At 45.0% G+C, this 13,186-nt stretch overlaps 1 long non-coding RNA gene across 1 annotated transcript in view; it reads left to right on the forward strand.

The window, feature by feature from the left end:
- LOC134159715 (uncharacterized) overlaps nucleotides 1-10,784 on the forward strand; it is an 83,730-nt gene extending 72,946 nt beyond the window's left edge. The window contains exon 4 of the long non-coding RNA XR_009963270.1: nucleotides 10,344-10,784. This is a non-coding gene — a long non-coding RNA (uncharacterized LOC134159715). The remainder of the gene's footprint in view (nucleotides 1-10,343) is intronic.
- The last annotated feature ends 2,402 nt before the right edge of the window (nucleotides 10,785-13,186 follow it).

The following is a 13,186-nucleotide window of genomic DNA, read 5'->3' on the forward strand; positions in this document are numbered from 1 at the left end:
GGCCAGATGGCACTGGCAGGGACTCATTTGATAAACCCTACAGTGAGAGACTATTGCCAGTCTTCTTCCCCTTTTTCCTTCCCCTGGACCTGCCCCCAAAGCCATTTGCTATTGGTAGGCTGCTGTTGTCCCTGCAGCAACATCAGCACAATGCATCTGAAAACCTCCCAGTACCAGGTGGATTTTTGTAAACCACAGCACTTAAACTATGATATAAGCACCAATGTGGGTGAGGAGTGGGTGTTCAGTACGCTTTTTTCAGTTCTTTCATTCCTTTGGGAAGGAATGCCATCCAGAAGGACCTTGACGTGCTTGTGAGGTGTGCTGATGCCAGCCTTATGAAGTTTAACCATGCCAAGTGCAAGGTACATGGGACCTGTTGAAATCCATCCATGGGTCCTGAAGGAGCTGGCAAATGAAGTGCGACGCCACTGTCCATCATATTTGAAAAATCATGGCAGTCAGGTGAAGTTCCTGACGACTGGAAAAAGGGAAATATAACCCCCATTTTCAAGAAGGGGAAAATGGAGGACCAGGGGACTTACAGACCAGTCAGTCTCACCTCTGTGCCTGGCAAAATCTTGGAGCAGATTCTCCTGGAAGGCATGCTAAGGCACATGAAAACCAACAAGGTGCTTGGTGACAGCCAGCATGGCTTCACTAAGGGGAACTCCTGCCTGACCAATTTGGTGGCCTTCTATGATGGGGCTACGGAACTGATGGACAGGGGTAGAGCAGTTGATGTCATCTACCTGGACTTGTGTAAAGCGTTCGACACTGTCCCACACGACATCCTTGTCTCTAAGTTGGAGAGACATCAATTTGATGGATGGACCACTCAGTGGATAAAGAACTGGCTGGATGGCCGCCCGCAGAATTGTGGTCAATGGCTCAATGTCCAGCTGGAGACCAGTAACGAGTGGTGACCCTCAGGGATCGGTGTTGGGATCGGTCTTGTTCAACATCTTTGTCGCTGACATGGACAGTGGGATTGAGTGCGCTCTCAGCAAGTTTGCCGATGACACCAAGCTGTGTGGTTTGGTTGATACGCTGGAGGGAAGGAATGCCATCCAGAGGGACCTCGACACGCTTGTGAGGTGGGCTGGTGCCAACCTCATGAAGTTTAACCATGCCAAGTGCAAGATCCTACACCTGGGTCTGAGCAATCCCAGGCACAGGTTGGGCAGAGAAGAGATTGAGAGCAGCCCTGCAGAGAAGGACTTGGGGGTGTTGGTCGATGAGAAAATGAACATGAGCCAGCTTCAGTGTGTGCTCGCAGCCCAGAAAGCCAACCGTATCCTGGGCTGCATTAAAAGGAGCGTGACCAGCAGGTCGAAGGAGGTGATCCTTCCCTTCTACTCTGCTCTTGTGAGACCTTACCTGGAGTATTGTGTGCACTTCTGGTGTCCTCAACATAAAAAGCACATGGAACTGTTGGAATAAGTCCACAGGAGGGCCACGAGGATGATCAAGGGGCTGGAGCACCTCCCATATGAAGATAGCCTGAGGAAGTTGGGGCTGTTCAGCCTGGAGAAGAGAAGGCTGCATGGAGACCTCATAGCAGCCTTCCAGTATCTGAAGGGGGCCTATAGGGATGCTGGGGAGGGACTCTTCATTAGGGAATGTAGTGACAGGTCAACGGGTAATAGGTTAAAACTTAAACAGGGGAGGTTTAGATTGGATATAAGGAGGATGTTCTTTCCTGTAAGGGTGGTGAGGCACTGGAATGGGTTGCCCGAGGAAGTTGTGAATGCTCCATCCTTGGCAGTGTTCAAGGCCAGGTTGGACGAAGCCTTGGATGGCATGGTTTAGTGTGAGGTGTCCCTGCCCATGGCAGGGGGGTTGGAACTAGGTGATCTTAAGGTCCTTTCCAACCCAAACTATGCTATAGTTCTGTGATTCTCTGAAAGTGAAGGTAACCACTAGCTGAGGATGGCTGGGGGGGAAGTAGCATCTTACATGATCGCAGTTTGAAGCTAAATGAATAGGAGGTAAATCCCTACATATCTCTGGGGTTTAAACTTAAAGTGCTTTACATGCTTCTGGGAAACCAATTTTATGTTGCTGTTGGCAAGTTTTATAGGTAAGTTTTTAATCCTTGTTCTTTTAAGGAGTCAGCTAATGCACAGAGGGTGAGATCATCTGTTGTAAGATGTACCACCAAGCATGCAAAATGTCCCCAGATCAGAATGGCAGTGTCTTATCTGCACCTCTGAGGATGATGCATGCACAGCAAGACACTTGGCTGTGGATAAGAAAGGCCAGAGAGATGTGAAGCTTCCAGGGACCACACAAATTCCTGCTGATTTTTGTTTGGCATGGGGTGTTTCAGGAGTGATTTGCCTGGGGCCAATCTATCTGTGCAACTCTGAAACACATGACTCGAACTCTGGTCTCTGAACCCTGCTTCTGTGCTTGGACTGGGTTCTGCTTCCCGTAGCACACACAGAGAAGCATATCAGGCTCCATTCTTCTATTTCCCCAAGAACCACATAGTTAATGCTGGAAATGCTCTTTTTGGAAAACATTTGTAATTGGCAGCTCCTGCCAAGTATTAGCAGGCCAGTAAAATCTTTCTGCATAAATTGTGTTGTAATTAGTGTGATTTGTTTAATGTCACCTTGGCTGGCTGGCTGAGAAACTGTCTCAAAATGTAAAAGCACCGCACTTTTCAGTTGAGAGAGTGGAGTCTCACTGCACCAAGATGTTTTATTTCTCTCTATTATTTTACAATGGCCTTTTCAAATCACTCAGGTTGGTGAACTTAAGCCAAGTTAGTCAAGAATTCCCAGGTGAGGAAAATTATAGACATAAGACATCGTAACAAGAAGCATGAAAATAAAGGTAAAATGCTAATAATAATTAATGGCTACTGAGGTCAGTACACAAGGCAACACAGTAAAAACCTCCTAATACCCCCAAAATACTTGATACATGTGCAAATAAGCCATTTTAGGGGGAAGCGATGGAAAGGGTGAGAGGACAAAGTAGTTTGCTTGCTGAAAAAAAAGGTATTAGGAACTGACTAGCTTCCTTGGTGTCCTTCAGCTCCCTGAGAGTCACACCCAGGTCTGGAAGGCAAACGTGAGTGATGGCAGTTTTCCTGGTAGGTGGAAAAAAGGGGAGTAACAGGAAAGCAGTCAAGGGACACTGATAAGACCAGAGTGCAACAGGGGAGCTGCGCTGTGCTTCCTGTGGACTTCAATACATTAAATAATGCCACAGCTTGAATGTGGTTCCATCATTGTCCATCAGTGCCCAGAAAACACTCATGACAGGCACAGCAGGAGGAAAACCAGTCAGGTCTTACACATGCTGGGTGTTGCAACCTGATAAAATGACTTTTACCTTCTCCATCCCATGAACATCAGCAGCAATCTGAGAAACAGAAAGAGAGAAGGAATTAAAAAAATCAGGGAATCTTTTAAAGCTTAAGAAATGGTTTGGGGTGAGAAAGGTGCAGAAGGAGCACTGGATGCCCAGCTCACCACTAGCATTTTTCACCTTTAATCTTCCTTCCAAATGTTCTGCTTTCATTCCAGCTAATTGAACGAATGTCTTAAAATTCATAACACAAACTGAATTTGATTAAATCTAACTTGGTTCATATGATAAAGCACTGCAGTTAGAATGCAGCTAGAAAAATACATTATGCTAGGACAAATAAGTATGGTTAACTTCAATAAGAGGAGAGGTAAATTGCTTTCTGTGTGAAATGTGCAGTTTCACCTCAGTATAGCTTTAATCAAAGTAAAATATTATAGGACACGGGGGAAAAAAGCCCCTCACAATGTAACATTTTGTCTGCTAACCACTCAGTAAGATTTAAGGTAAAAATTGCTAAATAAAACCAATGCTGTATGCTGTCTGTCCCTAGTTAGTATGTAAACAATTAAGGCAATATCTGGCTATAAACTAATTCATATTTATAACAGATCAAAACTCAGTGGTAGTCAATGTGAATGCAAGCTGTTCATCAGAAGCTTGTCTGACACCAAAAGTTTCACTGTAAGGGAAAGAATGGAACTAAATAAAAGTATTTAGTGGAATTTGTATTTACATTTATGCCAGTGTTTTCACTCTTTTGTCTTTGCTCTGCAGTGTCCATGGTTGATGTTATGTTACCAACACTGAGTGCTCCAAATTCCCACTTATGGCTTATTGCAACCTGCCTTCTATTTGAGAGGACCTGCTCTCTTCTGAGGGGCCAACATTACTATGCTGCTACCATTCCCTGTTTTGGCTGTATGGATGCCTTCTTGTGTCAGAGTGGGGTCACCTGTAACCCCTTTCTCATGGGACCATAGCTGAAGTTGTACCACTGTTTGGGACACAGCAGGAGGCTCTGACACACTGCAGTGCAGCCCAGATGCTGGAAAAAAAGCTTGATGTTTGATTGCATCTGGGCCTTCTCTGTGTCCAGGATGGGAAGACAAGGTAGGTTTCAACAGAGCCTCAAAAGGGTTTCATGATCCCGTATTTCTGTGTGCTACGGGAATGTACTGCCTAACATGAGGAGACCCACACTCTCCAAAGGGACAGCTGACTGTATTAAAAATGGAAGCCATAGAAGACACAGGCTTCCTTGTTCATTGCAAGACTCCTTTGGCTCCAGCATACCCTCTCCGTGAAGGTTTCCTCCTTCGCTTCCCAGCCGGGCACCACAACCAGCCAGCGTAACTGTAGAAGAGGAAACAGCACCGGACAGTAGGAGTCATCAACCCTTGTGCTGGTGAATCAGCAAGCTACAGGCTTCTGAGACCAAAAACACCTCCCAGGCAAACCCCACACATCTGTCTGCCTTGGAGGAAAACGAGGGAAGTTCTGTGACACGGTTCATGATCTGTACATGCTGCCTGTGGGCTGCCTAAGTGCATAGGGAGAGCTGAACTAGCTCAGACCTGAAGGTGAGCAGAGCTTGTGCAAGGATCAGGTGCCTGCTGCCCTTGTCACTGTGGTCAGTGTAACTCCCCTGACCCCCAGACCCCAGTCTAGCTGAGGCACGGCAGAGGAGCTGTGTTTCAGCCACCAGTTCTGAGAGCGTCTGCACTATGGGTAACGCAGCAACCTGGAGAGACATCAGAAATGCCTTGAGAAAACTAATCAGGTAGTTCTCCTCCACACCGTGTCAGCTGGAGTACAAACAAATTAAATCAAATGTGTAAAGCTTCAAGTTTGGTTAAATGTTTGGTAGAGGCAGAGATGAGAGTTCATTAGATAGAAGACATCATGGACAGTTTAGCACGAAGTACCACATACGGTCATTACTCAGAAGACATAAGGGGTTTGTTGTCTCATCATTCAGCATGCTTTTTAATGATTATACAACCAAAACCATCTTAGCTTGAATTTTATGTGAGAATTTTAGCTTCTTGGAGGCAAGAAAAAGAAGCACATGTCACCCTCTAGTCTCTGCAAGTTCAAAACTGTTTTATAGAATCATAGAATCGTTAGGGTTGGAAAGGACCTTAAGATCATCTAGTTCCAACTCCCCTGCCGTGGGCAGGGACACCTTACGCTAAATCATATCACCCAAGGCCTCGTCCAACCTGGCCTTGAACACTGCCAGGGATGGAGCATTCACAACCTCCCTGGGCAACTTATTCCAGTGCCTCACCATCCTAACAGGAAAGAATTTCCTTCTTACATCCAACCTAAACTTCCCCTGTTTAAGTTTTAACCCTTTACCCCTTGTCCTATCACTACAGTCCCTAGTGAAGAGTCCCTTCCCAGCATCCCTGTAGCCCCCCTTCAGATACTGGAAGGCTGCTATGAGGTCTCCATGCAGCCTTCTCTTCTCCAGGCTGAACAGCCCTGACTTTCTCAGCCTGTCTTCATACAGGAGGTGCTCCAGTCCCCTGATCATCCTCGTGGCCCTCCTCTGGACTTGTTCCAACAGTTCCATGTCCTTTTTATGTTGAGGACACCAGAACTGCACACAATACTCCAGGTGAGGTCTCACGAGAGCAGAGTAGAGGGGCAGGATCACCTCCTTCGACCTGCTGGTCACGCTCCTTTTGATGCAGCCCAGGTTTTGCACAGAAACTAATTCTGGTGTGGTGGAAAGGTGATGTGTGCTCTCAGGTGTCCTTTACACCAAATGCAGAGCTCAAAAGAGACCTTTGCATGGCCTAGCTTTGGGCATCCAGCTTTAAGCTTTGGGTGTAAGGCTGGACTGGCTGTGGAGAGAGACAGTCACTTCCTTCCAGCACCAAGGGCAGAGTCCTGTGCTGGGTCACTTGACAGCCAGAAACTCCAGCCTGGGAATCGGGCATCCTCCCCAGCAGATAGTAGATATGGAGATGTGAACAAGTTAGTGCCTCCATTACACGGAGAGGTCCTCCTCACCAGCTGGCGTAAACCAGGGCTCACAGTCTTGCCAACAGACTGCTGAATCTCCTTTATGGCTAGCCCTGGCAAGAAAAGCGGTAGGGGAAATGTGACCAGCAGTCTCTTTGCAGAGGCAGGTGAACAGCTTCAGTTACCTCTTACCATCCCCTAAAGCTGTGGCATAGGTCTGGGGACCCTGGAAACCAAACGCACTTCAGCAGTAGCCTGAGGTGAGGTCATAGGCCATCTGAGAAGATAGGAAAGCACTGAGGTGAAACAGCCCATTTCTGCTTCGAAGGAGACTCTCCCTCCTTTGAAATGGACAGAATGCGTCTTCATGTGACCATGTGCCCCTGATTTCATAGGGACTCCTGGATCAGTTCCCATGAAGGCAATGGCATTTCTCTGCTTTCCTTCTCCTGTTCCCTGTGGCCACATCCCTGGCATGTTGCAAAGCCCAGCCCCTGCCCCTCTGTGTGAGAACTCCAATGGGGGAGGAGACAGGAGCCGCAGGAAAAGCATGGTCTTCTGACTCTCTTGGGATGCAGGCTGAACACATCTGACTGACCATGACCCTTTGGACATGATCTTGGCTACATTTACCTGGCCAGTACTTTGCCTTGAGGCATGAAATCATCCCACTCTGAGGGAAGCGTTCTTGCACAAGGACTTGGACTCATGCTGGAACATCCCACCTTGCTTCTGCTATTTTTGGAGACTGTCTAAAATAGTGAAGCATGTGACTCTGGCTGAAATTCAGCAAATCTCGCTAGTCTTCAGAAAATGTGCCTTGGTGCCTATGGGATAATTTTTAATTCACCACATCCAATGACTCAGATGCTTCTCATATCAGGACCAAGAGGTCTTGAATGCAGAGATGAATGTTCTCTTCTGTGTAGCACCTCCCTTCTTCCTCCTCAGCCACCTTCCTTCAGCAAAGGATCTACCATCTCTGTCTCTTGAGGTTTTCTGCTCCACGTTTTCAGCTGTGATTTAATTCACATCCTTCCTCTTAGACCCAGAAAATGAATTTTTCTCTTTCCAGCCCCTCAGTTTCATTGGTGCACAAAGGTTGCACAGAGCCTTGAAAATGATGTGATTTAACTGGGAGTGTTTCACCTGGCCGGATCAGAATTTACCTTTTCTTGACTGCACACAGATCAGTGCCTCAAAATGCAATACTTCATGTAATTTTGATTCTGTCAGTAAAGGCTTCATTGAAAATCTCATCTGGGTTTGTCAGTGATACATTGACTAAAAATGCCAGGTTTAAAGGAGGTTAGGAAAACAAAGGAAGAAAGACTCTAATCTCCCTCTGAAACTAGTCCTTTCAAGAGAGAATGAGAAATTGGGGGAGTAGAAGTCATTTCAGTCCAAGGGAGACAGATATTGTGTATTTCAATAAGCCAACATATTCGTTGTGGATGCTCCACCCCTGGCAGTGCTCAAGGCCAGGCTGCATGCAGCTTTGAGCAACCTGGTTTAGTGGAAGGTGTCCCTGCCCATGGCAGAGGTTTGGAACTGGATGAGCTTTAAGGTCTCTTCCAACCCAAACCATTCCATGATTCTATGATTTCTGGATTAAGCAGTGGTATAATTATTCAGTTTCTAGTAGGTGTTGTTAGGCCACAGTAGGTGTAGCTCAGGCCACAGTCTAAAACCACATCAGTAAAAACTGATCACTTACCTTAAGCTGCAAGTCCCAAACAGTTTAAGCTATGCCAATTGTAAAACAGCTTAGATAATTTCCCCAGTGCAGGCAGGCTTGAAGAATCATAGAGTTATAGAAGAAAAGAGTCTGTTGCATTTCATGTAAGTGAAAAACATATGACATTCAGTTGCTCACCAGAGCCATTACTAAATGAATAATGGATAAAAAATGTCAGTTATCCCCATGCCCTTAACTCAGGCACAAGAAAAACCACCAGTGGTTGAAGGTTTCATTCAGCCTGGTGTGAAACTTCCCAACAGGAGTCCCAGGAAGAAAAAGGTATTTGCCACTGCTTTATATGTAGATTACTTTCCCCATGACCACTCACTCCACTGTAAATTTCTTCTGCTCTGTGGATTTATACACTAAGAATATGAAATGGGGAAGGAATATAAACTCTCACTTTGTAGTATCGCTGGCTTGCACATTGCAGCTCAGCAGTCATGGACAGCATCCAGCATTAACACTCAAAGGGAGCTGCCACATTTATGACTTCTCCAGCCTCACAAGAGCAGGGAAGGCTGGCGAACAGTGACTGAAGCACAGCTGAATGAAACGCATAATATAAAGAAGGCAAAAGTCAAATATGTTTTGAATCTGAATTCCTAAAAAATGCAGTTTATGCAGCCCTGGGTGAGGGGGTGTGTGTGGCAGGTTGCTCCTTCCACAAGCCCCACACCAGAGTTCGGTCCTGCTGACCTGCTGATGATAACTTTTGGCAGAAGGTTTAGCAGCCTTTGAGGAAATTCAGTTTGTCCATGCTGGATGGAAACAGATGCTTATGCCTCACAGGTGGAAAGGCTAATAAACTCACCCCTTGTTAGGCATCAGATTATGAAGAGAGGGCAGAGGCTTTTGAAAATTACCCACTTGTTCTGCAGCCAACAGAAGTTCCCCTCCATGGCTTAAACTCAGTATGGCCAGGATGAAAAATATTTCTGCATGTATTTAAGATGCGTTTGCCAGGTTCTTCATTAAAAAAAAAACCAAAACATTTCTGATGTGCAGGTCACCTGGGAAGAGGTGACTACAGTCAGAGTCTGATTCTGCCACCCACTGGCTTCTGTGAAACTATTGCAGATGCAGATGCTTGTCCGTGGGAGCAAGGCTGCCATCACCCAGCCCAGGCTTTGCTAAGGTCATTATACATCACATGGGGTAATAGTTTCTTCTCTGACCAGATAATGCAGGCAGCACTTGGTGTGCACTGCTTCTTCTGAATTACAGCAGTTCCTGTGCAATGTGAAGTGGGTACTTGACTCTAAAGTATCTGTTCTTTCATTTGTGGTGGTGAAGTTCAGGCTCCTCAGTAAGTGGAGAAAGTGTAAGTGCTGAATCTACAAAGTGGACAAACAGCATTGGAAAGATTTTCTAAGCCATGCTCTGCCACATAGTGAAAGAAGTTTGAATTTTGGGTTGGCCATATTGGATTTTGGGAGGGGGAGAAGCTCTCCAAGATCTACATTTAGAAGAATGTTTTGCAAGATCTGTGATTTTACACATATCCAAATGGCACTGCTTCCATTAAGATCCCCAGATATACTGATTTCCACAGCTGGCAAAGAAATTCATAATAATGGATGCAATGACATCAAAGACAGTCAATTACCTGTGTTTATAACTAATGTGTTTATGTTGCAGGAGTGGTAAGTGGACATTCACTGCTTCTTATTGCAAAGGATTGCAGTGCTTAGTTTTTTGCCTCCATGTTCATAAGATAGCAAGAGGGGACGATTTTCAAAACAGTGGCTAATATCAAATGCCTTCATCCAGAGAAGGGTGTGAGCACACTGTCTGATGTTCAGAGGTGAAAAAGCACCAGCAGCATTCATTTCATCACTTTGAAAATCAGATCACTAGCTCTACGGCTGCTGTGATTGATGTCAGCACTTGCTTCAGAAATGTCCATGCTCACACCTCTGAAGAATATCCAGAACAGAAGTCCAGGACTATGAAAGAAGTTTTGGCCTACAGTGCATCTGAACAAAGCAAAGCTCGCACTGGAGTACTGACTATTTCAGGTCTGTGGGATGGAAGCAAGCCCTCTCTCCCCACACGTGGTATCAGCCTCCCCACAAAAAACCTCCCAAACAGTAAAAACTTTTGACTTGATTGCAACCACTAAAGTGAGATCAAATGTATAACTAGTGCGTAAACTGAGATCCCTCTGACTCTGAAGAGAGCCTGAAGCAGTGATTACATGAACTTTCAACTTCAGCTCATTCAGGGCTGTGGGCTCTCAGTTGTGAAGCTGTGTTTTTTAAAGGGTATTTTTTTCTCTCTCTGTCTTTTTTTCTTTTAGCTACAGGGTTCATTATTTTGCAGAGGATGGGTCTTTCTGCCCTACAGGGATCTATCTATCACTGCTGACTCTCTGCATCTTCTCCACAGGGAAGAAGTAATTGGATTGTACTTTCTGCACGTGATGAGAGCTGTAGGCTGGAGAACTAAGCTGTCAAGAGGGTAGGAAACCATATGATGCCTAAGAAAACTAAATGTGTGAGTGTAACTGCAAGACCTTTCCTTTCTTTCCATAGAAGAGCTGGAACATGCTGAACTGCACTCACCAAACTGCACTAGAACTTTGGGAAGGTCCGTGAAGCTTTAAGGAAGCAGAGAAAAACATAACCACCCAAATAATCCCAGGGGCATTAAATGTCTGTGAATATATAACACAATAAGCCATACTATGAATGTGAACAGCTAGGGACATTTCTTAAAAATAAAGAAGCATTACTGCAAACTGTAATGGTGTTTTCGTAATGTTAGAGCCTCCACGTGCTATCACATAGCTGGGGTATTTGATAATGTAGGAGCAACTGCAACCCTTCAAAAAAGCAATTATTTCATATATATCCAGATAGGGTCATATTTATTGCTATTCTGTTACCGAATGCCATGCTGTAACCTTAAGCATTGTGCTGTTTCTCTATTGTTAAAGACACCAGAATCCTGACATCATAACGTTCCTTGGAGTGATCTGGGGAAAGTGACAATATTGCCAAGACTTTATGCTCTAAGTCTTCAAGCACTTGGCTGATTTATACTTTTCCTTCAAACAAATGCCTGCTTGCCACTGTCAGCCCTGCACTCCTCATCCCCACCTCCACCCCCTTAGATCCAAGCTTAAAAAAGAAGCCGTTTGGAGCCTGATGTGTTTCTTGTAGCTATGTTAGAGAAACTACTATTCTGGGAGCAGTCATGCTATTCCAAACAGCTTCTCCAGCTGTAGCATCATACATGGTTTTCATCTCAGCCATAAGAGCTTTCACTGGTCTCCTACCAAGCCCCACCAGCCAAAACTCAAGTGCTGGCTGATCGTCTGCAGGGCCTAAGGAACATATGTGTCCATGTGTGAGTGTGTGCACATGGGTGTATGCATACACACTCATTTATTCATGTGAAGGAGAGGTTTCATGGTCAGCTTGGATACTACCCCAACCCTGTTACAGCAAGATTCATCCTGTTGGTCTGACTTAGACCAGTGGCTGGCTTGTTCTAATGTGCAGCACTGACATGGATATGCAGACCTGAACAAACCACTGATGAAAGGCATATCAATGGGATGTGTTGCTTTGCTCTGGACAAGCCATCATTTCCCTCTGCCCCTGCAGTGGAGGCAGTGGAAGGTGGTACATGCCCATATGAAGGTCTGTGCCTTGGGAGAGCCCCCACCTAGGCTGTGCCATGTTAGATAAACATGAGGACTGCTTAGCACGACTGTGCTACACCAGAATGGCACCCCAAAACTTGTGCTCAGCAGCAGGGTTTCTTATGCAGGCTGATTCTTGCATTTCTCCTCAATAAATATTTGCATCAACCTTGACTGGAATAAAAGCACTGACACACAGGGAAAACTGTTTGCTATTATTTTCTAGTTATAAAAAAAAAAAACAAATCTGCAAGATGAACCCAATTCTCCTACTGCAAAGATTATTTGTTACATGAAACAGCTAGAGCAGAATGGCTGAAAGAAGCCGTTCCTGAAATTTACGAGGAAAAAGATTGTTCTTTACAGCCGCAAAACACCCCATTGTCCCACTCAGTGCATTAACATTCACAGTAAAAAATGGCAGTTGCAAAAATGTGGCAGAGTAGGATCAAATCAGTATTTCTTAAATGGTTTTGGAGTGTGCAAACTGATGTTTTGGGATAATAACAGAGATAGTGCAATGTTCTGAGTTGTCAGAGTTTCTGAGGGGTTAGATTCTAAGGTCTACCTCACTTAATGCCTTCCAAACTCCAGCTGAATGGAAGATGTTCCAACAGGAGAGCTCAGGGTGTTGTACTTACAAGTTGGACGAGTTATATTTTATTTCCTTTTTTATTTTTAAGCAAACCCATAATTTAATAGGTGCTGTGATGGAAAAGTAAAATTATGCAGTGCCATACACTAATCTGCTGCAGATACAGTATGAGTTGGTGCATATGTGCATGCCTGTATTTGTGTTGTAATTTAAAACATAACGTCATCCCAAGCTAAAACGGTTTAGAGACTTTCTCTGAGAGAAAATCTTTTCACTTCAGAAAGAGAACCCAGGGTAATGAACGTCATTGTGGCAGCCAGAAACAACACTTAAACCTTTACCAGCAAGAGATAGCAAAGAAGTTAAATAGATCTCCCTACCTTCCATCCCAAACATCACTGCACCAAGACCAGCCTCTCTTTCTCTGCTGACAACTACACGGTGTTTCTTGTCCCCACCAGCATATACAGCATGCTTGCTTTGAGACCACCCTCTCCATCTCCATGTGTCTGAGCTGCAGTAGGTTTGGATTAACAGGAACGGGATTTTGCATGGGCCGTGGTGCTGTGAGATGCAGCAAAAACAAAGAAACACAGACCTTTAGCTCGTGAGAAGCTGCAGACACCAGGATTTCAGTATGCAGTATGGCTGAGGCTAAACTTGGTATCATAACAAAATGTGGGTCTAAATAAAAACTGTCTTAAACTCCCAGGAGGTTTGCTTCTTCTATGCAATGACAGTTGTTAGAGAGTAGCTCTCCTACAGAAACAACCGTGCCAAATATAACATACTGGAGTAAAAGCAAGACTGGAACCCTGGAAGTAAACTAAAGATATTTTCCTTGCTCTCTGAATGCAACCCCGTTTCTGCAAGAGGTCACAGATGTCACATCTGAAGG

The sequence above is a fragment of the Pezoporus occidentalis genome, unplaced genomic scaffold, assembly GCF_034315485.1.
Source record: "Pezoporus occidentalis ecotype Australia unplaced genomic scaffold, CSIRO_AGI_Poc_V1 ctg15, whole genome shotgun sequence".
NCBI lineage: Eukaryota > Metazoa > Chordata > Aves > Psittaciformes > Psittacidae > Pezoporus > Pezoporus occidentalis.